Raw genomic sequence first — 24,823 nt, 5'->3', positions numbered from 1 at the left:
GGCCCCAGTATTAAGGATTCGTACTATACGGTTGACCTTCAAATTCCAATGTATGAGTATTTGCATGAACTGCTTATTTGGTGTTCATTCCAGCAAAAATCTTGTCATTTGCATATCATTTTTTGAGAAAAAGAGTTTAAACATGCTCCCTTTATATATAGGGTACTTAGATTTGGATTTATAATATCCTGATAAATTAATCTCCCTTTATATATAAGGATGGTATATTTTGTTTGTAAAGAGAGTATAAAAGTTGTCATCCTTTTATACATGTTATTTACAAAGAATGTAAAATTGTTATGTTGTGAGTACATAATATTATCCATGCTTGACTCATACTTCATTTGGATCAATTCGTTTAATACGTTTGGAGCGCCTTATCCAAGAACTCGCATATACGAATGCTTTATTTGAAAAAATATATGTCCTTTGTTATAAATCTATAAAATTGGTCTCGCATTTGGGCTTATAGCCAAAAATTATAACTTGTCATTCAAAAGGTCCGTCCATTTATTTTCTAGGCTTTGCCCTAATACTCATGTATGAAATCTTGTTCAAAAGCCTAATATCAAAAACTCTTTTATCTCTAAGTGGGCTTCAGCCCAAAATTCTTTCTTTATTTTTGTTGGACTTGGTCCGTCTTAGGTCCTTATCATTTCTCTAAACAAAGAGAAGATTAGCGGGGACTTTTGGCCCAAAAGTTTTGCCAAATTTGTTTATTTGAATCTGGCCCAAAATATTTATCCTTAGTCTTGGTTTGAACCTAAAAACTTAGTTTAATTTCACCTATGAAGGATAGAGGAAGACTAGGGGCGTCCTAAGCCCCTAGTTGGCCATTTTCACCCATGGCTAGGCCTTCTGCGCACCGGCTATTTAATTCCATCTTTGCGGACTCAATATCTTTGGAGAAAGAATTTCCTTATTGGGCCTGAGGCCCAATAGGCAAGCTGATCCTGACCCGAGTGGTCTTATGGTGAGGAGGGGGAAAAGGAAAAAGGAACCCGGTTAGTTTATAATTTTCTGAACTTATCACATGTATAATTATGCACATATATATCAAATTCATAGAAGTTACATAATTATGGCATTCGATTATATTTTATTGGCTTTACTAGTCTAGATTTATACAACACAAGGGGGAAAAATCGTCACCACCCATATTTCCGACGCCGCACAAGATCCAAGGGGTTTCATGAACCCCAGGCATGGCTGGACATTGGGGAATGGCTAAGACTTGTCCCTAATTCACCTCAACCCCCCAAACCAACATTGCCAAAGAATAAATCAGAGTCCCATAATCATGCACAAGTATCACCATACATGGAAATAATTTAATTACAAACAACACTGAAAATAAACTCAAGGTCATAGTAGGGGGATGGAAACAGATATTGCAATATGATGGTATAAAATAACAAAATAACTCCAAAAAAAAAAAAACAATTATTCACAAGATAAACCAAAACAGAATCATCCTCTTTATCTCCTGCCCTTGGGACTGGGTGAAGTCTAGCCCATTTTTAGCTGACTCTGAATTGGGCCAAGCCCAACTGCCTTCTAGATGGAGATTGAACTAAAAGTTAAGGCCTAGATGAGGTTTTTATTCCCTTTTTCATTTGTATACGCTCTGTATATGACTAACCAGTTTATTCATATACACATAATACATCCCTGATATACACATATGATGTGTATATCAAGTGTATATCATATGTATAGCTCTCCCTATTTCACTAACCTATGCATGCTTTATGTATATCTAGTCTCTAGTCCTATCCAAGAGTCTATGGCCCAATGAATCACTTAATTAAACCAGTATTTCATTTAAAGGTTTGAAGTTTAAAAGTCCTCTATTTTTCCATCTCTCTTGAACCCCCATATATACATATATACCTACAGTAAATCAAATAGTATACTCCTTGTATATCTTTTCTATTACCATTACCTTCCTAACTCTCCTCAAATTTCCTAACCAAGGGATGTCAATCCTAAATCAAGGCAGACTCAATTCCAAACTAATCAGCTAAGCATTTGGTGAGTTATTCTCATAGGTTACACTATAAACCCCAACCCTTGGCAATTTACAGAACATATACAAAAGTTCACTCAGACACTTCATTACTCACATTGTTAGACACTGCCAGATAGCAAAGACATATTGACAAACAAGGAAGGGCCATAGGGAAAGGGTTGTCCATATCAATCAACAGGCAATAATGTAGAATGCAGAAACTATAATTTAAACAATCAAGTACAACACAAGTTGAACAGGATGTAAACAACTTCAATATTCAAAGGCAATACTTTGTTGACACCAATTTTGGCCCTCCCTTTTCGTTTAATTAATTTCACTATGCTTTTAGTCACGAAAATTCCCAAACGAGTTAGGAATATTTTCACTAATTATTATGCTATTTTTCGAGATATATCTCTCTAAAGTTAAGAACATTTTTATTGTTTCTTAAAAATGACTAAACATCATCTTTTCTTATATAATTAAAATCATTCGAAAAAAATAATAATGTTGATATTCGTATATCAATATTAGCATTGGCATTTTTCCTTTAATCCTACTTATTACCGTATTAATCATCTTTTACCCTATTTTTTTTTAACTAAATACATATATTAAATTACTTGTGTCATAATTTATATAGGTATGCATTTTTGTGGGAATTAATTAAGACAAAGAAGCATATTTTAATTGATTGATTGAAATAGAGAGGGATTAGAAATTAAATCATTTACCCACAATATTGGGTCAATTTCCTTTTACCCTTAACCCAAATCACTGGCCCAACCGCCCCAGCCCAAAACTCCACCGCCCCAGCCCAAAACCCGACTGACCCGGCCCAACCCCTACAACTAAAACCCCTAAATCTCTATTTCATCTTCAACTAATAGGCCTAACCAAACCAGCCCCTCTCTCCTCTTCAACTAAACACAACCCCCAACGCTGCCACGCCTCCACCCTGTCACTTCCGTTACGTCACCACCACCACGTCGTCGGACCGCTGGATTAAAGTGGTCAGTGACTCAGTCGCCTTTTCTCCCATCACCCATCACCCATCTTCCTTTTTCTGAAAAATAGAGCTTGACAACTCATACAAGGTCGATTGAGACCTCTGAGAACGAGGAAGAGCGAAGATCCATCAGCCTATCTCTCAATCCGATGGATACAAACCGGAATCTGCAATATTGCTACCCCAAACGGCTCCTTCTCCTTCAAATCACCTCTGAAAAGGTGAGATTTTTCACCCCTTTTCGTGACATTATCCATCAGAATCTCTTTTCCCATAAATTCCCATTAGAAAAGCGTCACTTTTTCCCCCTCTTTTGTTAAAATTTGAATTCCGAATTTTTGATTCCGGGAGAAGCTGTTGAAAACCCCTCAACATCTGCCTATAAATACCGGCCTTTGAGGGCTGTTTTAGGACAGGTTTAACATTTTTGAGAAATCCAAATTTTTCATAAGTTTCTCAATAGTTAAAAATCCCCCTTAAGTTCAAGAAGTTGAAAAACCATAAAAATCCCTTTTATTTTTTACAAGCTTCCCCCCCCCCCCCCCCCCCCCCCAATAAAATTCCTTTTGTTAAAACTTGGATTCTATAGAAAATTCTATTTTTTAACTCTAAGTTTTTTTTTTAGTTATCAAAATCTTCTTTCAAGTTCTCGGCTTAACAACAAACTACTTCGAGCGGATTCGGGGACTCGACGACGACAATAGCCTCAGTTCGCTGTCACGAAGAAGGTAATCGTGCTCGTCTTCTCTTCGTCTTCAATTTTGTAAAAGTAGAAATGTAGTCAGTCAAGTATTTCTCGTCGTTTATTTGGTTTAGTTGGCTGGAATGTGTTCTCTCCTCGTTTTGTTGTAAATTAGTGTAGAACGACTAATTTCGTCGAATATGTGTTTAACCCCGTCGCTGCTCGACAAAAAAGGTAATTTTTCCAATTCTCGCAATTTCATTTTTTTTTAGTTTCTTGTTCCTATTTTCAGTTCTGAGTTAGTGCATCACATGTTTAGGGTCTGTTTCTTATTTTTAATAATTGGTTTAAATCATCCATGGTTGATTCTTGGTGATCAATTTATGACTGTTAGCATGAATTAAATTATTAGATAGTCACCAATAATTAGCTATGTGCCTAATTTGTTCTGTCATTAGCTTGGATGTGATTAGCTCTTGAGTAATGTTGTTAGCTAGTAATCATTGTCAATTGGTTGGTCACAAGTAGTTATTATGGGATTAAAGAAGGAAAAATGAGATTAGAAACACCTTGATGGATTATAGAAGTACAAAGTCACTTTGTGATTAAGTAACATGTTAATGCTTGAGTGCAATTTGAACCCACTTACTTGTTAATGTTTTCTGAAGATTCAGCAGTTAGTTTGGTTTTTTTTTTCTGCATTTTAAGAGATGGGAAATATCTTTTGCTAAGTGGGTTAGATTTCTGTATGTTATGTATTCATCTAGTCCTTTCCGAAGCTTTATTGTTTGATTACTTTTTCATAAGGGATGGGTTTAGCTCCTTCCAATAGCTTGCCATGCCGAGGTTCTAGAAGCCTTTGGATCTTGTGCGGCATTAGAAATGGAGGGTGGAAACTCCTCTTTGTTGTCTTGACTTTCAAACTTAATATTTGGCATGTGAAGGAAGATCAGTTTGTTTTGAAGTTCCCCTCTTAAACTTGTGTCCAGTCTGAGTTGATACTTTTTTGGCAACTACTTAGTATCTTTATTGAGCTGATTAACCTATTAAAGGATAAGAATCTATTGATACTCATTCTTTACCCCTCCTTATTTTTTGCATGACCTGGGGAGTTTTCAAACCTCCTTGAGTTGCTATCTTGGCTGCTACTTGCTACTACTGTGCTCATCTGAGGATGTTACTGTTGTACCCTGCTGCTGTTTCATCTTTGAAACTGTTGCTAGTTCAAAACCTCACAATTTGTGATAAGTACCAAAATCCTTGGATTGTTCATTTGGCTGCTAGTGTTAATCTATTGTCACTATCTGTAATGTGATTACTTGAATATTGTGGTATTAGTCTGAGTTGGTTAATTGGCTGTTAAAATCAATTAATAGTATAGGGCAAGAGAAGGTACTTATGAACTTATAGTGTGATGAAATAAGTATTTTGTGGAGTCCCTTGTTTCTTGTGTTCCTTTACCCCCTTAACTGTTCAAATCAGACCTTTCACTCCATTCATTTTCTTTGTCATGTGTATGGAAAATGTGATGAGTTTTCATGTATTTTTTAATTCAAGTGCGTCTGTTTGGGTGGTGGGGAATACTAACTGCAGATCCCTCTCTCATATGAGCATGAGTATGAGCTTCTATTTAAAGTCAAATAGAGACCTGATTATGTTTAGCTCTGCTTCTTTGCATTTACCACCTAGAATCGAGTTAATCTTGTTGGTGGATGTTGTTGTTACTAGTATGGACTTGGAGTGACCTAAATACTTGGCTATAGCTATTCTTATTTCTTCTAAGTTTGTTGCTTTTGACTAAAAATATTGTTTTCATTCTTAAGGATTACTTTGAGAACTAGGTATTGCTCTTGATTATTCTTCGTAAAATCAACTGGACAGATCCTTCCCTTTTTATGTCGTGTTTTAAATTGAATATTTTTAACTCCTTCGAGACCTGTCTTTTTACTATAACTTTAAGTATGCATAGCAGTTTAGTGATTTGTATCCAGCTTCTTATTGTTTTCATGTGTTAGCCCATTTGTTCTCATTAAAAAAAATGTTTTGTTTAGACCCCAGAGATGAGAAGGTATTCGGTTTTAGCCTCTAGAAAGTTACTGATTTTTTTACATATACCTAAGCTTGAATTTGCCTGTACTTCACAAATCAGTAGTTAAATTAAGGTTAGAATGAAGTTGTGATTCCCTCTTGATCTTTTTAGTCTTATAAATATGTTCATGAGCTAAGATTTGAGTTAAGCATACTGAAGTCTATTTCATGTCATTTAGATGTCTAAAAAAGAATGAACTTTGCAAGCAAGATGATAAAACTGCTAATCCTTAAGGCAACTTGAAAATGGGTGCTAATTAGCTTTTCCAGATTGGTTTTAAATTCTCAGAAGCTAAGTTTTGTCAATCTCTCTAGTTCTTTTAAGTCTTAAAAGAGTTATTTAACCCGTTAAAAACCAAGATAATGTGCCACTACATTTGGCCATGATTTAACGCCCGAATCCTCTTTTGTGATAAGTATTTGGGATGTTTCTTTTGTCATTCAGTTCCCGTGGATCAATTACCTCATTTTGCTACTTTGTATGCTCTTCTAAAAGTGAATAGACATTTATTTGGACAGTTTAGATGTCATGTGTATTTTTTTAGAATATATTGAAGTAGTTGTCTCCAGGTTGTGTGTAATTTACTATCTAGTTCTACTGCCTATTTGTTTTCAAGATGATTCTAATCCTTATCTCTTCTCTCTTTTTTCATGACCATCGTGGGAGCATGTGGGAGTTGTAGCCCAACTCCAATTCTGCCCAGAAGCATAAGAGTAGCCAGCAACTGCGCATTATGCTCATGTCCAGCAGCCCCATCTCATTTGTGTCTCGAGTCTCCGTCCTTCTTCCTCTTCTCAAATTTTGTGTCTCCATATTAACTTATATATACATGCTGTTTGTGTTAGTGCCTAACATTCTTTTTTTTTTCATTGTATTGTAGCATATTTATTTCTTGTTCGTGTATGAACTAGAAAAAGATGGTGAAGATAACCCATCCCTTTTGGTATAATTTCCGATTCAGATGTATTCAGGATAACGCTTCCGAACATTCTTCAGTTCCTTTTAGTTAACTCTTCCCTTAAGTTGCAGCTAATTATTTTACAAAGCAACAGGCATACGTTTTATTTATCATATAAACATGGTTAACCAAATTTTTTCTTTTCAAAGGATTGCAGAAGAAATAAGAGTTCCAAATATAGGTTTTTGCAAGGCGCTAAGAGGTGAATTTTTGGAAGTGTAAAACGCAAGTTTTTTAAAGGGATAAAAATGTAGATTTTTATGGGTAAAAGCAGTAGTTGCAAACTGACCATTTTTAGAATTACATTCTTTTGATACTAACATGTCAGCAGGTATAATTTTTTTCAAGTTTATACAATACTTTTATTAGAGTCCCGTATAGTGATTCTAGTTATTTTACGAGAGCTCCAAGTACATATATATATATATATATATATATATATATATATATATATATATATATATATACTTTATTTTTCCATACATATATATCTATTCTATCTTACTTTTATTAACTCTTTAATCATCTTTACATCACGTTTATACATATATAATATTCTCATATCACAAATGACTATTTTGAAACATTATATACCACCTTACATAGGAAATAAATATCCTATATGTACATTATTTTCTCAAGAAATATACATACTAATCCTCCCATTTTTACACTATTTTATACAAAAATACGTCATGGATATGTATATATGTTTACATCTCAGGCATACTAAACTACTTACTTTACAAATAAACATACACATACATCATTTTTTACATATGTGCATCTATATTCCCCACTAATCATTTGTACACGCGCATATATTTATTTACGTGATCGTGACTTTAAAAAAAATGCTATTTGTACAAATTATCTTTGGATATTAGTTCCTTTAGCAGTTATTTAAAATAGGCAATAGTAAATAAGAAATAGATAAATAATTCCCCTCTAGTATTAATTAAGCTAAGTTTAAAGACTGTCTTTGGATAGGCTCTGAGGGATGCTTAAAACCTTCCCCTCGGGGTAAATAAAACCCTTACCTAGAATCTCACAGGTTTCAAAGACTAAAAATGGAGTTTACTTTTTTTTTACAAATGGTTTCCTAATATTTCCTAAAAATTAGGTGGCGACTCTGAAAATTTACAAAACCAAAGGAACCATAGTCATAAGTTGTGAACTAGTTTTAATCCATTAAAAATAGGGCATAACAAGCACAGATGCAACTCTTAAATCTCAATCAAATCTTACAGAAGAAGGGAAATACATAGGCAGGCATATAGAGCTTGTGTACACTAGGGTTCAGACAATGAGGAGGGAGACAGAGACCAGTTATGCTATCTAAAGAGAAGCTTCAAATGGTTCTAATGGTCTTTTAGTGGTTCAGCTTATGATTTAGATCTCATTTCAATTAAGCTGTCCTCTTTTGTGTCTAAAACAGTCAATTGTATACACAGATTTATCACTCAGTTTCAGTAGGTCATTGTGGCAAAATAAATTTGATTTCAACCTGTGCCCTTTGGTCTAATGGTAAACTCTGTAGACTTATAGAAGTGCCATGGTGTTGTTTATGTGAAGGAAAGGTTTTATGGACCAAGCTATGCCTGGTCCCCCTTGATCCTCTCCCTAAGGCACTCTTTAAAAGGCTCTTCCATGTCATGTGGTTTAGTCTACCCATAAATCCTGTTGACCATACAAAACCCTGCCATTGAAACCATTTCTTAACTAGGTACTCAAATAGGTTCAGATACACACGTGCTCAAACAGACAGAACCCTTTAGATAGAGACTTGAGTCATTTTTCCATTAATAAGGCCTGATCAGGCTCCTATAGAGTCATAGAAGGAGTTAATCAGTCATTAATAGGTTTCTTAAGTCACCTTTTTGTTTTACATAAGCATCATAAGCTGGTCTAAGTATTAACAGGTTATGTTATGATGGAAACCATACCTAACTAAATCACAGAGGTGCAGATAAGCCAACATAGCCAAGTAAATGCATTTGAACACACAGACAAGTCATCAGAATTCGAAGGACCTTGACCATGTAACAGTTGCACATGCTGAACAGTTCCAGCTCTAGTCCTCATTAAATGAAATCAGGTCCTCCAGGAAAGATGCAGAGGCAGTTCATATGTACAAGTGATTTGAACAGACTTGGATGGACTAGTTTTAGTTTTGATATTAATCTTTAAAATCTTTAATCCAAAAAGACTTTTAAAATTTCCAATGTTGTCGTGTTCTCAGAGACAAGAGGCTTAATCAACATTAAACAGGTTCCTTAAATGTCATGTATAGGTGCAACAATTAAAAAGACACTTTCACTTATAAACAAATCATATAGTGAACTCTACTTCTGAATATAACTCCTTATAATGATAAGCAGTATATACACAAGATCCAGACAGACTTAAGCTACTCCTCTTTCCTTTTCTTTAGTATTCTAGTATTTTAAGAAACCAATTCAAGCACAAGCAAGACTAAATTAATACATACACACATCTTGTGTGAGTCTTAGTCATGAATTAAGCCTAAACAGATATTAGAGGGTCTTCACAACTTATCACACTATTTAAATAGAACATTTGACTCATTTTTCAGTATTGAGTAATCGAACACTGTCATGACCCAGATCGATGAGTCGTGACGAGGGCCTGATCCCAAGTGACCAAACACCTCTATACTTGTATCTGAATGAGATTAAATAACAAGGGTCCATAAGTAGTTCAAACCGAACTTATACAGACTCAGGAAAGGATGTCGTCATAAACTCTGCATAATCTGTACATATATAAGATGGAAAGAACCATGCAAGCCGATTAGGCCGCTACATATGTTGTACAACAAAATAAGATCCGTCAAGGCTACATAACATCCCAACAATGTACAACTGTCTACAGACCTCTAATGAAGTACAAGCCGTGGAAAGGACGGGACAGGGCTCCTGTCATACCCATATATGCATATACATCCCAAAATAACGCACCAAAATAGACCACAACTCCGGATCAAGTGGAGTGCACCGACTACAGCTGAGGCGAAATCCTACTAAGCTGGCCCGTCTCTCTGTCCACCTGAACCTGCGGGCATGAACGCAGCCCCCCAAGCAATAGGGGAGTCAGTATGGATAATGTACTGAGTAGTAAAGCATAAAATCAACATGTACATAAAATCATGGAAGACATTTGAGACATGCCAGTGAATGTGTGATCTGAATGAATCAGCATGACTGTATAACAGGAACATGTATATATCTATAGGAGTGCCACAGCAAAGGCCACATCGTCACCCCTTGTCAAATGTACCTTATATATATAAACGCCACAACAAGGCCACATGGTCACCCCCTGTCAAATGTGCCTAATGTATATAAACGCCACAACAAAGGCCACATCGTCACCCCCTGTCAAGTCTGCCTTATGTATATAAACGCCACAACAAAGGCCACATCGTCACCCCCTGTCAAATGTGCCTTGCATATATATATATATGCATGAAGAATGAGAATGAGAGCAATACATAAGTAAACTGAATTAACAAGACTCGGTAATATCATAATTTAGCTATACACATATATTACATTCATAGCGTGCATGAGAGCCCGAATAAAAGCCACTAGTTTGTCGGAATGACGTAAGGTCGGTAACCTACGATCTATATTATGGAACAATCGTCATCGCTATATCTCACCTTGAAGGAACAAGTAACATGAGGTGAGACCAATCAACAATGAGTGATATTAAGAAAATCATGAAATAAACTCAATAACCTCATAATAGCATTAAAATCATCAGTTTTGGAATTTCTAGAATTAAATTCATCATCATCATCATGTTCATCATAGAAAACATCTCATCTTTAGTATCATAAGAAGCTTTTAAGAATCGTGAACTTCTAACTTTGGAAGTAAGAAGATTATAGAAACATATATGGAATCATAACATAGGAATCATGCCTTTTGAAAGAAAGGGACTAGCCTTAATATACCTGTTCGGGCTCCTATTACCTACGCTTATCCTTCCGAGCTCTTAAATCTACATTCGAAAGAATTCATACTATCGTTAGACTTGTCATCGTATACTTGTGCTGAACTTTCAAATTAAACTACTTTTATTCCTGTCGAAAATGGGGCAGCATCTCCCCTGTTTATACCCCTAGCCCGAAATCACAATACCAACAACCAACAACAATACTAACATCACAACATCATCATCAATACCAAAATACTCCATAAAACATCCCATATGATGCTTATCCTATTTCTCAGCCGACTATTTCATTATACGACCTATTTAACCACTTTGTCTCTGTAAATAAACCTAAAGCAATATCAATAGGGAGAGATTCATACCTTATTCTTACTGTGACAATATCTTCAATGTTCACCTTGAATCCAAGCCAAAATTCACCGCAAAACGATACTACAATCACAACTGTGCGCTATTCGAACCTAAACTAATACTCCGCCACTTGAAAATCACTCAATTTTATGTTATCTTGACACCCCTATCTATTTTTTGAGTTTTTGGGAAATAATTTGGTAAAAAAAAGGGGTTTTACCCTTTATATAGGGGGTTAAAGTCGGTGGAACTGACTTAATAATTGGCCTTTGCGAACGCGAGGGCCTCTCGCGAACGCGATGGTCTGGAATTTCTATGGCCATCACGAACATGAGGCTTTATCGCGAACGCGTAGGGCAATTTTTTCCAGTTCGGCCAAATTTTCCTTTTTCGACCTCCAATCCTTTCGATACCTCTGATACATCGTCTTAAACCCTCATAACCATAAGATAGGCGCATATCACTCTAGACAACTAATACCTAACGAACCTCAACGTCCAAAACTACGAGGTGTAACAAACACCTACTTGGAGTCTTTCTCACTTTCCAGTTTTAATCAATGCCTACAATCCTCAAGCTAATGTATATCACCTAGTTCAGTCATCTAATCCCTACGGTACATTTAAGTGAGTCAAAAGGTTTATTTGAATCTAAACATCATGTGTTATAATTAGGTCCAGTGATTTGAATGATTAGCTATTAATTATCCCTACCACTAAGGACTAACTTTAAGTTAGACAAAACTGGATCAACTCACACGATGCATTGATAATTAATCATAAACATATACATATCAAAGACGCCATAAAAATAACTTGGCATTCTTAGAAAAGAACCTTTAACCAACATAAGTCATATTAAGGATGTCCAGATTGATCAAATCCTTACCAACATTCAGACCAAGCATAAAAAAATAAAGAGAGGGAAAAATAAGATGACCACTGAAGGTAAGATTGTGCATCCTTCATTGCTAATCTATCATCACCAATATTGTTAAGATTCAGGGGTCATGTATCAGGCATACCAAACAACTACATGATGATACAGTAATCAAAAACACCATTTAAAGATTAACCAAGTTCACATGCCTAAACATCATGTTAACATTTTAACACAAGAAACCTATTTGACAGGATCATAATATCTAATACTAAATCAGTAACTAATTCAATATTTCAACTAAATCCTAGACTAAGCACACAATTAAAGGTAAAGCTGTCACGACCCAACCCGCCATAACTAGCACCCACACTAACTCCTAGTGGGCGAACCAACACATAAGTCATCTATTCATTCCAAATCCATTTTTATGTTAACAAATCCGACCAGTTATTAATCATTCTAGCACAAGATAATCAAATTAAGTCATGCCATAAAAACAATGAAGTAAATAGGGAAGTTCTAACTATTACAAAACCCCAAAATCTAAAAGTCAACGTACAAGGACTCTAATCTAAAACATGTCTAAGGAATGCAATCTGTCTAAGTACTTGACCAACAATGTCCGGAATAGAAATAGACATCATAATAGAAGATCTTCGGGTGGCCTGACATGGATAGAAGCTCACCCTAAATCTGACAGCAACAGCCTCAACACTAGATATGAGGTCGGGTAGCAGTCTCTGGATCATAATCTGCACTCAAAAGAATGCAACAAGGTAGTATCAGTACAAATACTATGTACCGGTAGATATCATAGGCCAACTAATATTAGTATCATGCATACATCATAAAATCAATAAAATAAACAAGCCAGCCAACAACATGAATCAATAGCCCAACAATAAGTTAACCAAGGATAATCACGAATCAAGTCACCCAAAGATATCAAGAATCAAATCAACGGGAACAACAAACGGAAAAGTCTCTGTGATAACGATATCCTCGCTTGTACACATGCTAACTGATGTCATTGCTCAGTAGTCATGACCTGTAGGGGACCCATGGTGTCACTGAACCACTCGTTTCGGATACTCATCGAACCCGAGCCATAAATCCTCAGCTCCGGAAAGAACCTCGGACGAGGTCCACATCCTGTGCCACTCATTTTGGGAACGAACCTCGGACTAGGAGCCCCCAATCTAGGTCACATCCTCACCTCGGTCAAATGTGCCTTTTCATATACATATACATTAGCAATTATTTTCCTCTTGTTTTCAATACTCGAACCATTATTTTGTGTCACAATTTCACCGAAAAGATCATATTAACTTCACACCACAACAACCTCAAACTGTAGGTTCAACACAACGAATAGTGGCATGAAGCCCACACAGTCACTCATCAATTATACATAGGAGTTCAACCATACACACATCATGTATGAAGACTAGACATCCTTTCTCCTATCGAATTCACAACACATACGATCAACTAATCAAAGTCTAACTCAAGTAGACTGTAACCTAACTCAAATATAGAGCTGGAACAATGCGAATCACTCCGCTGTAGCTTTTCCCTTCCGTAAAGCCTCGGAACGTTCAAAGTATAGAAATTAGAGTGATCAATGAGTCATACTTACCCTAGTCACAAAATCAATTCAAAAAGACCCTTCCATTTAGCTCCAATCAAATGGTTGAATGATTTCGAGGCGTAACACAACCTAAAAAAGGCCTTAGTAACCACTAATCATCCATCTATTAAAGATACTTAATCAAAACATAAATTACAAGCAGCTTCCATGGTCAAGCTACCATTTCTATGAAATCCTAAGTCTCAATTCACTTAGTTCCTAGCTCTAATGGTTCAATTCGTGATTGAGAGGAGTTAACCCAAGCCATTAGATGATAAATAAATGACAACAATCACAACCCATCAATTATAGAAGGTCTATTAGGTCCTAGAGTTACTATTACTAATTCACCTTTGAAGACCCACAAAAGGGATGGAAATCAAGAAGATGATAACGTAATAATTGAAAGGATGGGTGAGACTTACCTCTCAAGAATATTCTTGCCCTAGCTTGAAAATTTGCCCTAGGTGCTTATGGAGAACTGTTTTGGAGTTTTATGAATAAAAAATTCGGAACTAAGTGTTTAAAACCCGAAATTCTGCTCCCGTCGATCGCTGCGGCCGTCAAATCACCGCTGTAGCTGTCTTGCTATAGCGGCCAAGTGCCTGATATAGCTGACCAAAGAGATCTGACCTCTGCTATGGCGGGCCATATCCCGCTATAGAGTCATCGCCATAGTGGGCCATTACCCGCCACAGCGGACACAACGAACCACGATTGACCGCTTGCGGCGAGGGGCTCACCGGTATAGCGGTGCCGCCGTAGTAGTACCTACCCGCCGCAGCGGTATCACTCAGGCAGTAAGGTCGTAATTTTTTTTCAGTTTTTCACTCTACCACCCAACATGTCATCGGAGGCCTTACAAACACAAACAAACATGCACATAGACATAAAAACACAACACGAACCCACCCGTGGCCTCGAAATTCCCAACAGAGTTCTAATTTCCTACGTCACCCCCGATGGACTCAACACAATCAAACTAAAAAAGAAACAAGTCAAGTTTTCAGTTCTTAGACTTACACAATCAAGTTGCTATTAGCTCGTTCTACCCTTGGAAATGTTCTATTTGGTGGGGTGATCCTAGATTTTCCATAACGACTAAGAGGGTCGTTACACCAGATACCAGTTAAAACACCGTTCGTCCCCGAACGAAAAAGGATGAGAAATCTAGGAAAAGTTACCTGGCTCGGCAAAAAGTTGAGGATACTTGCTACGCATATCAGATTCTGTTTCCCAAGTAGCTTCCTCCACTGGGCAATTCTTCCACTGATCTTTCATGCAGGCTATTTTCTTAGACCTCAACTTACGAACATCCTTATCTAAGATAGCAACAGGTTCTTCTTCATATGTCAAGTTCTCATCTAACAAAACTGAATCCCAACGGATTATGTAAACACCATCATCATGGTACCTCTTCAGCATCGAGACGTGAAATATCGGATGAACGCCTGATAGACCCAGAGGTAAAGCCAACTCATAAGCTACCTCCCCCACACGCTTGAGAATCTCAAATGGCCCAATGTACCTCGAGCTAAGTTTTCCTTTCTTCCCAAAACTCATCACACCCTTCATGGGTGAGACCTTTAACAATACTTGCTCTCCCTCTCCAAACTCAAGATCTCAGACCTTATGGTCCGCATATTCTTTTTGGCTACTCTGCGCTGCCAAAAGCTTAGCTTGAATCACCTTTACTTTCTCTAGGGACTCTCTCAGAAGATCAGTACTCCAAGGTCTCATCTCAAACGCATCAAACCACCCAATAGGAGACCTACACCTCCGCCCATACAATGCCTCAAACGGAGCCATATCAATACTCGAGTGGTAGATATTATTGTACACAAACTCAGCCAACGGCAAGAACTGATCCCAATGACTACCAAAGTCTATCACACAAGCCCGAAGCATATCTTCAAGAACCTGAATAGTCCACTCGGACTGCCCGTCAGTCTGAGGGTGGAAAGTTGTACTTAGGTCCAACCTAGTACCCAATTCCCTATGCAAATGCTCCCAAAATCAAGATGTGAATGTTGTGCCCCTGTCAGACACAATGGAGATAGGAACCCTATGTAGCCTCACCACCTCACGAATGTAGATCTTCGTTAATTTCTCTGCATAATAAGTTACCCGCACCGGAATAAAGTGGGCAGGCTTAGTCAACCTGTCAACAATAACCCAGATAGAATCAAACTTCCCCAACGTCTTTGGAAGACCAACTATGAAGTCCATTTCTATTATTTCCCAATTTCACTCAGGAATGGGCATCCTCTGAAGTGTACCCCCTAGTTTTTGATGTTCATACTTTACCTGTTGGCAGTTCAGACACTGAGCAACAAACTCCACTATATCATGCTTCATCCTAGTCCACCAGTAGTGTTGTCTCAAATCGCGATACATCTTAGTAGCTCCAGGATGAATAGAATACCTTTAACTATGAGCCTCTGTCAGAATAGTCTTGATTAAATCGTCTACAAGGAGCACGCCAACTCGCCCGTTGATCCGCAGCACCTCCTCTCCGTCGATCACGGCCTCTTTGGCCCTACCACGCAACACTTTGTCATGAATTTTACAAAACTTAGAATCCTCAAACTGCTTAGCCTTAATCTGCTCCAGAAATGATGACCGAGCCTCGACACAAGCCAATACCCTGGCCGTGTTAGAAATATCCAACCTCATAAAATTGTTAGCTAGAGTCTAAACCTCTCTAGCTAAAGGATGCTCCGAAGAAATCAAACAAGGCAAACTTCCCATACTAGCCGACTTCCTGCTCAACGCGTCAGCCACTACATTTGATTTACCAGAATGACACAAGATGGTGATGTCATAATCTTTCAGCAGTTCTATCCATCTCCGCTGCCTAGAGTTCAGATCCCTCTGAATGAACACGTGCTGTAAGCTGCGATGGTCAGTGTACACCTCATAATGGAAACCATAAAAGTAGTTCCCCTAGATTTTCAACGCGAACACCGCCACTGCCAATTCTAAGTCCTTAGTGGGATAGTTCTTCTCATGCACTTTTAACTGCCGAGAATCATAGGCAATCACCTTATTTTGCTGCATTAAAACAACACCCAAATCAGAACTTGAAGCATGACAATAATAACAAAATCCTTGCCCTCCACGGGGGATGCTAGAATAGGCGCTGTAGTCAACAATGTCTTGAGCTTTTGGGAGCTCTCCTCACACTCATCTGATTACTGAAACGGTACCTCTTTCTGAGTCAAGCGAGTCAAATGAGAAGCAATAGAGGCGAACCCTTTCACAAACTGACGATAGTAGCTAGCCAGACCCACGAAACTATGGATCTCGGTCACTGATATGGGCCTAGCCCATTCCATGACTGCCTGAATTTTCTGCGGATCCACCATAATACCCTCCTTCAAAATTACATGTCACGACCCAAACCAGAGGGCCGCGACTGACACCCAAGACCATACTTGGCTGAGTGCCATACTACTATTCCATCCAGGAGTCATAACTTTTTATGAACCTTTAATCTACGAAATGATGCTTCCGTCAGGAAAAAAGCCTTTTAAATAAAACTCTTTCATCAAATCAGGGACTTCTCCCTTATCGTTAATTCAAAGAAAACCTTTAGTCACAATAAAATCTATAAAAATAAAGCATAAAAACACATCGACCTATATGGTCGCTTTACCTGAACTGTCGATATCTCGACGCATTATCCACAGGACATTGTCTACAAAGTCTCTAACATACACGAGATACCATAACATAAGTACTCTGACTCGGCAACACTCCGAACTGAGATGGAGCTTACCAATCCAGCTGATAGCCTGGGAACATCCTATGGACAATGTCTTCTACTCATCTGTATACACCTGCGTAGCATGAAACACAGCGCCCCCAGACAAAGGGACATCAATACGAATAATGTACCAAGTATATAAGGCAGAACTGAAACAATATATCTCAACTCGAATGATAAAAGAGTAACAGACCCAATCTTTACCTTTGACCAACACTACAAATCATGTATGTGCATATGAACTTTTGATGCGACGCAGTATGTATACATACATATATATATATATATATATATATATATATATATATATATATATATATATATATATATATATATATATATATATATATATATAATGCATGCCTTCACCTTCGCTCGCGACCCCTTCGGGCATCATAATCATCGTATACCCTTTCGATCGTGGTTTGCGTATATAACGCTCTTAGCCCTTTTCCCCTTCACCATGAAATGATGTCGTGCATGTATGTAAATATGCAAATGCATGAAAATCTTTGAAAACCATCAAAAGACTCCCTTCGAAGCAACTTTTAGCTCAAAACGGGAACTTCTTCCCGTTATTGAAAATGGGAACTTCTTCCCCTTTTGCTCAAAAATGGAAACTTCTTCCCATTTTCATTTGTGTACTTCGAGACTCAAAGATCAAATATGAGATGCATGGGAATAAGAAAACCTTAAGAACGTCCCCCTCAGGAATTAGATATCGTTAAGAAATCACACAACTTATGGATGCCCCTTCGAGACTTAAGAAGTCAAGGAACTTGGATATCCTACATCGAGGAGTGGAATCATTATGGATATCATTACTGTTTGCACTTGTCATAGATCATGCCAAAAGCAAGGAAAGGATAGCCTTAACATACCTGATTGATCTCCTATGAATTAACGCTTATTCTCCCGAACTTGCAAATCTACATTCAAGAGAAATTATACTACCATTAAACTTATCGTCATATGCCTATCTCAAGTCCTTAAACCAAACTCCTTTAGAATCTGCCAAAATTCGAGCACCATCTCCCCTGTTTATATGCCTAACCCGAAATCACAATCCAACAACCAATAACAACAACAATACCAACATCAACAACAATATTATCCCTACCAATATATTCCATAAAACATCCCACACGATGTTTTCTAAATTTCTCAACTCATAAAATCATTATCCGACCGTTTAATAGTTTTCCTCCGTAAATAAGCTTAAATGAATGCTTATAAGAGAAGATTCCTACCTTTCACCCGCTAGACCTGTGATATCTTCAATTACAACCTTGAATCCAGGCCATGTTTCGCCGCAATACGATATTATAATCACAACTATACGCTGTCTGAGCCTAAATCCAGAGATTTCACTTAATTCGCGGTAAAATTTAGTGGACGGAAGTTGGGGGAAAGTTCCAGAATATTTGTTGACTTTTTGGGGGTGTTTGGTCTGAAAATAAGGGGGTAAGCCCCCTTATAAAATGTTCCAAAATCTGCCTGCACCGACTCAGAATTTGCTCAGCCCGTTCGCGTGGGTCTTGGGCGCGTTCGCGCAAGCTTATTTTTTCTGCCTGTGCATTCGTTCAGTAAAAAGGTCATAACTCTTTTTATCATTTTGTATGAGGGCCCACGAACTACAGTTGGAAATCTCTTTCAATTATATACAACTTTCGTTTTTGGTGTGTTTCCAAATTCCAAACTTATAATAGTATTTTGGTCCCTCTAAGTCAGATCATTCGAAAACGTATCTTTAAATCATCCTTTTGGAGGGCTTATACCCATATTTGGCTTAATGGTCCTTCTTAAGACTTGCTCAACTTCGCATGTACTAATCATATAACTTTTCATATGTCCTTTATACAACCCCGACATGTGGGCCCCACTTTACTTACGGTTACGAGGGCCACTCATCAAGTAACGCATGAACTAATCTGCATCATACGGTCTCCAAATGTCATATATATATGTATATTATATATATATGTATGTGTGTATATTATATATATATATATATATATATATATATATATATGTATATTATATATATATATATATTCTTATACTCACATCATATAATCTTTATCCCTGACCCGAGCCTAAAATTTGCTCAGCGCGTTCGAGCCACTCCCTGGCACGTTTGCGCAGGCTAATTTCCTGGCCTGCCATCCCAACTTGTAACGTCCATATCTCCTTACCCCAATGTCCTATTGAGGAGCGATTTGTTGCGTTGGAAACTGGACTTCATGAACTTCACTCTGGGCTTTGCTTTGTCTCAAAACTCGTCACGTTCCAAAAGATATCCTTTCTCTAAGTCGAACCATCAACCCTAGTTTTCGAGATTCACCTGCTTTCCAATCCTCTCGTGGCTTATTACCTGAACTAAATCTTCATGATCATAAATTAAACGCATGCAACCATACATGCCCTTGAAAGTAACTCTAAAATCCACACTTGGGGCGATCGACACTTACGAATTTCAATGTATAGAACTACGGGGTGTAACACTCTTCCCCCCTTAAAAACATTCATCTGCGAATGTTATAGTTACAAACCCGCAATGTTTTTACTGATGTCTTGAAGTGACTGCCCTTCTCTTGAACTCCGATCACCTTATTTTTTATAGGTTGGTCAACCTCTTCTCTTGCAATCATTTAGAATCTCCAACTGTGAGGTTCACACGCTTCTAATTTCCCTCAAGCTGTTCTAGTTCCTCATCCTTCTCTTATGTCTAAACCTGTAGGACTTCTTAGCACACTTCCCAGGGGGGTCACCCATCCTAGTACTACTCTGGCCCAAGCACGCTTAACCTCAAAGTTCTGATGGATCAGGTGCATTAGTGCTGGTATGATCACATCCATCCTACGGCGTGGCCTTTATCACGTGATCTAAAACAAGTTGAAGTTCTAACGGATTCCAAGAAAAAATTCCAGTCATGCATCTCCCTCCGAATTGGAAAAGTCCCTCACTTTACTGACCAAGCAAATGCTGTTTTAGCCTTTGGAACTCTCGATGACAAGCCATCAATTAACACATACAACTGCTTTCCATTCCTAAATTTTAAGATTCCTTGTAGCGGTAAAACTTCTTAGCCGCAGTTATCTATAAGTACTTTGGTTATCGGTCCCTTTAAAACTTTCATTTGTCAACTATCAATGGTATCCGGCAATAGTTGTACACACATAAGAAGTTCTAATAAAAAACTCATATATTTGTATCCGGCCTGTCCTCCTCTCGGTCTGGAGGGCTGTAAAGTGAAGTATCCTCCTCATCGTCCTTGCACCATTCTGTTAGCCATCTCATCATGGCGATTGTTTATATGGTTCTATGTCATATACTCTTACAATTGATATAACTAGCGGCTTGAAATTTCACGAGGGTTCATTGTCACCAGCTTGTTTCGACCAATCGCAATATCCTTGAATCCTTTTCTTGCGATCTTATCTCCATCTACTTTCATGGATTCTCCTTGCATTCCTTAGCTCATCTTGCTTCATAACTCCCTATTACTTCTCGATTTTCCCATTGTCGGGTGTCATAACTCCTCCAATACCTTAGTCAGTCCTTGTGCTCATACTCAAGCTTACTTGCTTCCCCCCTAAAGGTTTTACCTTATGGTGTTGTATTTCATTGCCATTCTCGATCGAAATTTATGGGGATACTCGAAATAGTGATATGCCCAACTATCTGTCCACCCGGAATAGTAATTTTGATTCCAATAACTAATGCCCGATGTCCATTTGTAGCGTCATCTTTATTTTATCATCCCATATCAACTTGTCCTATACTTTTCCTTTAATCAGTCTGTAGCAATCATAGACGTATAACCTTTGTTATCTCTTAAATCTTTGGTCCTCATCCTTAAATTTTTTGGAAAATTTTGACAGAGTTTTCCCTATATTTCTTACTATCAAAACCTGCACGCAGCCCAGAAAATACATGCAATGCCTCATAGGGCCCTCGATATCGAACAGAACTGCAAAGATGATGAAATTTACCTCATGTGTCACAACTCGAAATATACTTGAAACTTTATCGTTTGTCCTTTCATACTTCCCTAGTCACTTCCTCTTCCATTCATTAGCTATATATTTCAATCATACTTGCAATATTCTTACTACATCTGACTTATAATCTTTTTTTTTTTCCAATACTTACCTTTGTGTTGATTCCTTCAATTTCTATTGTCCCTGTAATCCCAATATCATCATTCACTTCCTTTGTCAATACCAATCTTCTGCTGAAATTAAGAGTTAGTACAAAGAATTTTATTTCCTATGACTTGGCTCTCATCGCATGATCTTAGATATAAAACAAGGGTAACCATCCTAAATGCCCTGTAGCCTCTTGTTAATAAATGTGGCGCGCAACACACTATAAACAAGACTCTACTAGACATGAATTTGCAGACAACCCGTAGGACGAATTGCTCTAATACCACTTCTGTCACCACCCAAATCGGAGGGCCGCGACTGACACCCAAGACTCTACTCGGCTGAGTGCCATACTACTATTCCATCCAGGAGTCACAACTGTTTGTGAACCTTTAATCTACGAAATGACGCTTCCGTCAGGAAAAAAAAACTTTTAACTAAAACTCTTTCGTCAAATCAGGGACTTCTCCCCTATCGTTAATTCAAAGAAAACCTTTATTCACAATAAAATCTGTAAAAATAAAGCATAAAAACACATCGACCTATGTGGTCCCTTTACATAACTATCGACATCTCAACGCACTATCCACAAGACACTGTTTGCAAAGTCTCTAACATACACGAGATACCATAACATAAGTACTCTGACTCGGCAACACTCCGAACTGAGATGGAGCTCACCAATCCAGCTGATAGCTTGGGAACATCCTATGGCCAATGTCTTCTACTCATCTGTATACACCTGCGTGGCATGAAACGCAGTGCCCCCAGGCAAAGGGACGTCAGTACGAATAATGTACTGAGTATGTAAGGCAGAACTGAAACAATATATCTCAACTCAAATGATAAAAGAGTTACAGACCCAATCTGTACCTCTGACCAACATTATGAATCATGTATGTGCATATGAACTTTTGATGCAGCATGAGTATGTGTGTGTGTGTGTGTGTATATATATATATATATATATATATATATATAATGCATGCCTTCACCCTGCTCGTAGCCCCTTTGGGCATAGTAGCACAATGGCCCCTTCGGGCATCAAAATCATCGTATACCAGCTGTTCAGGTGGTTTGCGTATATAACGCCTTAGCCCTTTTTCCTTCCCCATGAAATGATGTCGTGCATGTATGTAAATATGCAAATGCATGAAAATCTTTGGAAACCATCAAAAGACTCCCTTTGGAGCAACTTTTAGCGCAAAACGGGAACTTCTTCCCTTTCTTAAAAAGGGGAACTTCTTCCCCTTTTGCTCAAAAATGCGAACTTCTTCCCCTTTTCATTTGTCTCCTTCGAGACTCAAAAATCAAATGTGAAATGCATGGGAATAAGAAAACCTTAAGAACGTCTCCTTCGAGAATTAGATGCCCCTTCGGGACTTAAGAATTCAAGGAACTTGGATATCGTACATCTAGGAGTGGATTCATTATGGATATCATTACGCTTTGCACTTGTCATAGATCATGCCAAAAGGAAGGAAAGGATAGCCTTAACATGCCTGATTGATCTCCTACGAATTAACGCTTATTCTCTCGAACCTGCAAATCTACATTTAAGAGAAATTATACTACCGTTAGACTTATCGTTATATGCCGATCTCAAGTCCTTAAACCAAACTCCTTTAGAATCTGCCAAAATTCGGGCAGCATCTCCCCTGTTTATATGCCTAGCCCGAAATCACAATCCAACAAACAATAACAACAACAACAACAATACCAACATCAACAACAATATTATCCCTACCAATATATTCCATAAAACATCCCACACGATGTTTTCTAAATTTCTCAAATCATAAAATCATTATCCGACCGTTTAATAGCTTTTCCTCCGTAAATAAGCTTAAATGAATGCTTATAAGGGAAGATTCCTACCTTTCACCCGCTAGACCTGTGATATCTTCAATTACAACCTTGAATCCAGGCCATGTTTCGCCGCAATACGATATTATAATCACAACTATACGCTGTCCGAGCCTAAATCCGGAGATTTCACTTAATTCGCGATAAAATTTAGTGGACGAAAGTTGGGGGAAGGTTCCAGAATATTTGGGGACTTTCTGGGGGGGGTATTTGGTCTGAAAATAAGGGGGTAAGCCCCCTTATAAAATGTTCCAGAATCTGCTTGCACCGACTCAGAAATTGCTCAGCCCGTTCACGTGGGTCTTGGGCGCGTTCGCGCAGGCTTATTTTTTCTGCCTGCGCATTCGTTCAGTAAAAAAGTCATTGTCACGACCCAACCCCGTAGGCCGTGACTAGTGCCCGAGCTGGACACTCGTATACACCTGTTAACTATAATCAGCTCACAATTAGCATAATGAGGAACTCATATATAAAAAGGCAAGACGTCGTCTCAAAACTGTCGCATATATAGATATATCATAGCAACCTGTCTCCTGAGGAGTTATGACTTTCAACGGATGATACTACACATAGGCCGGCAAGGTCAAGTCATAATATAAGGGAACGTCCCAACCATATACGAGCCAACAAGGCTACCATAACACACGGCTTCCAAATATATATATATCTACGCAAGCCGACAAGGCTGCCACTACACACAATATCCCAAAACACATACATATACGCAAGCCGACAAGGCTGCCACTACGAATGGGAACACCCCAAAACATAAGTCATACAGACAGAACTGAACAGTAACTATATATAAACCCACACATATGTCTACAGACCTCTAAGAGTAACAACAGTATCATATGACGGGACAGGGCCCCGCTGTACACCTGGATAGACATATATATACAACAAAAGGATTTGTACCAAAAAGCTAGGCTTCGAAACAAGGGAGCACTCCGAGATAGCTGAATAGGAATCCTACGCTGGCGGATCACTGGCGGATCAATAGAATAACTGAGGCTCCTCCTGCTGGGTCCTGGAGCCTGGGGTCCTGGATCTGATTTGGGAGCCTTCTTAGCGCCTCCACTGCCCAAAGTTGATCTCTTCATCTTTTCGTCAATCTGCGCCTACCTACAAGAAAAGAGGTCAGAAGTAATCTTCCCTAGACTGTGGCTCTATCGCACGATCTAAGATAGAAGGAAAGGTCAATGATTCCTAAATGCTCTGCAGCCTCCTGTTTATAAATGTGGCCGGCTTCACACCCATAAACAGGACTCTGTTAGACACGTCTTGCAGACAACCCTAGGACAGAACTGCTCTGATACCAATTTGTCACACCCCACCCTTGATAAGGCGTGATTGGCACTCGGCACCTTACGGAAACCGAGCGAACCAACTTATAACTTACATCCTTCGTGTCTCAAATGGAAACAACAGGATCGAG

General features: G+C 38.2%; 1 long non-coding RNA gene across 3 annotated transcripts in view; it reads right to left on the bottom strand.

Annotated features, from left to right (window-relative positions):
* Positions 1-9,428: 9,428 nt before the first annotated feature.
* Positions 9,429-24,823, bottom strand: part of LOC132051894 (uncharacterized) — a 60,930-nt gene continuing 45,535 nt past the window's right edge. The window contains exons 1-5 of one of the 3 annotated variants that reach the window (XR_009413910.1): positions 10,933-11,929; positions 10,735-10,889; positions 10,053-10,219; positions 9,650-9,827; positions 9,429-9,528 (exon numbers count right to left, since the gene is read on the bottom strand). This is a non-coding gene — a long non-coding RNA (uncharacterized LOC132051894). Of the gene's footprint in view, positions 9,529-9,649; positions 9,828-10,052; positions 10,220-10,734; positions 10,890-10,932; positions 11,930-24,823 lie in introns of those variants that run through there. The other 2 variants (XR_009413912.1, XR_009413911.1) reach the window with 2 other exon arrangements.

Source organism: Lycium ferocissimum, chromosome 1 (assembly GCF_029784015.1).
Source record: "Lycium ferocissimum isolate CSIRO_LF1 chromosome 1, AGI_CSIRO_Lferr_CH_V1, whole genome shotgun sequence".
Lineage (NCBI taxonomy): Eukaryota > Viridiplantae > Streptophyta > Magnoliopsida > Solanales > Solanaceae > Lycium > Lycium ferocissimum.
This window is presented reverse-complemented; position numbering and strand designations above follow the sequence as displayed.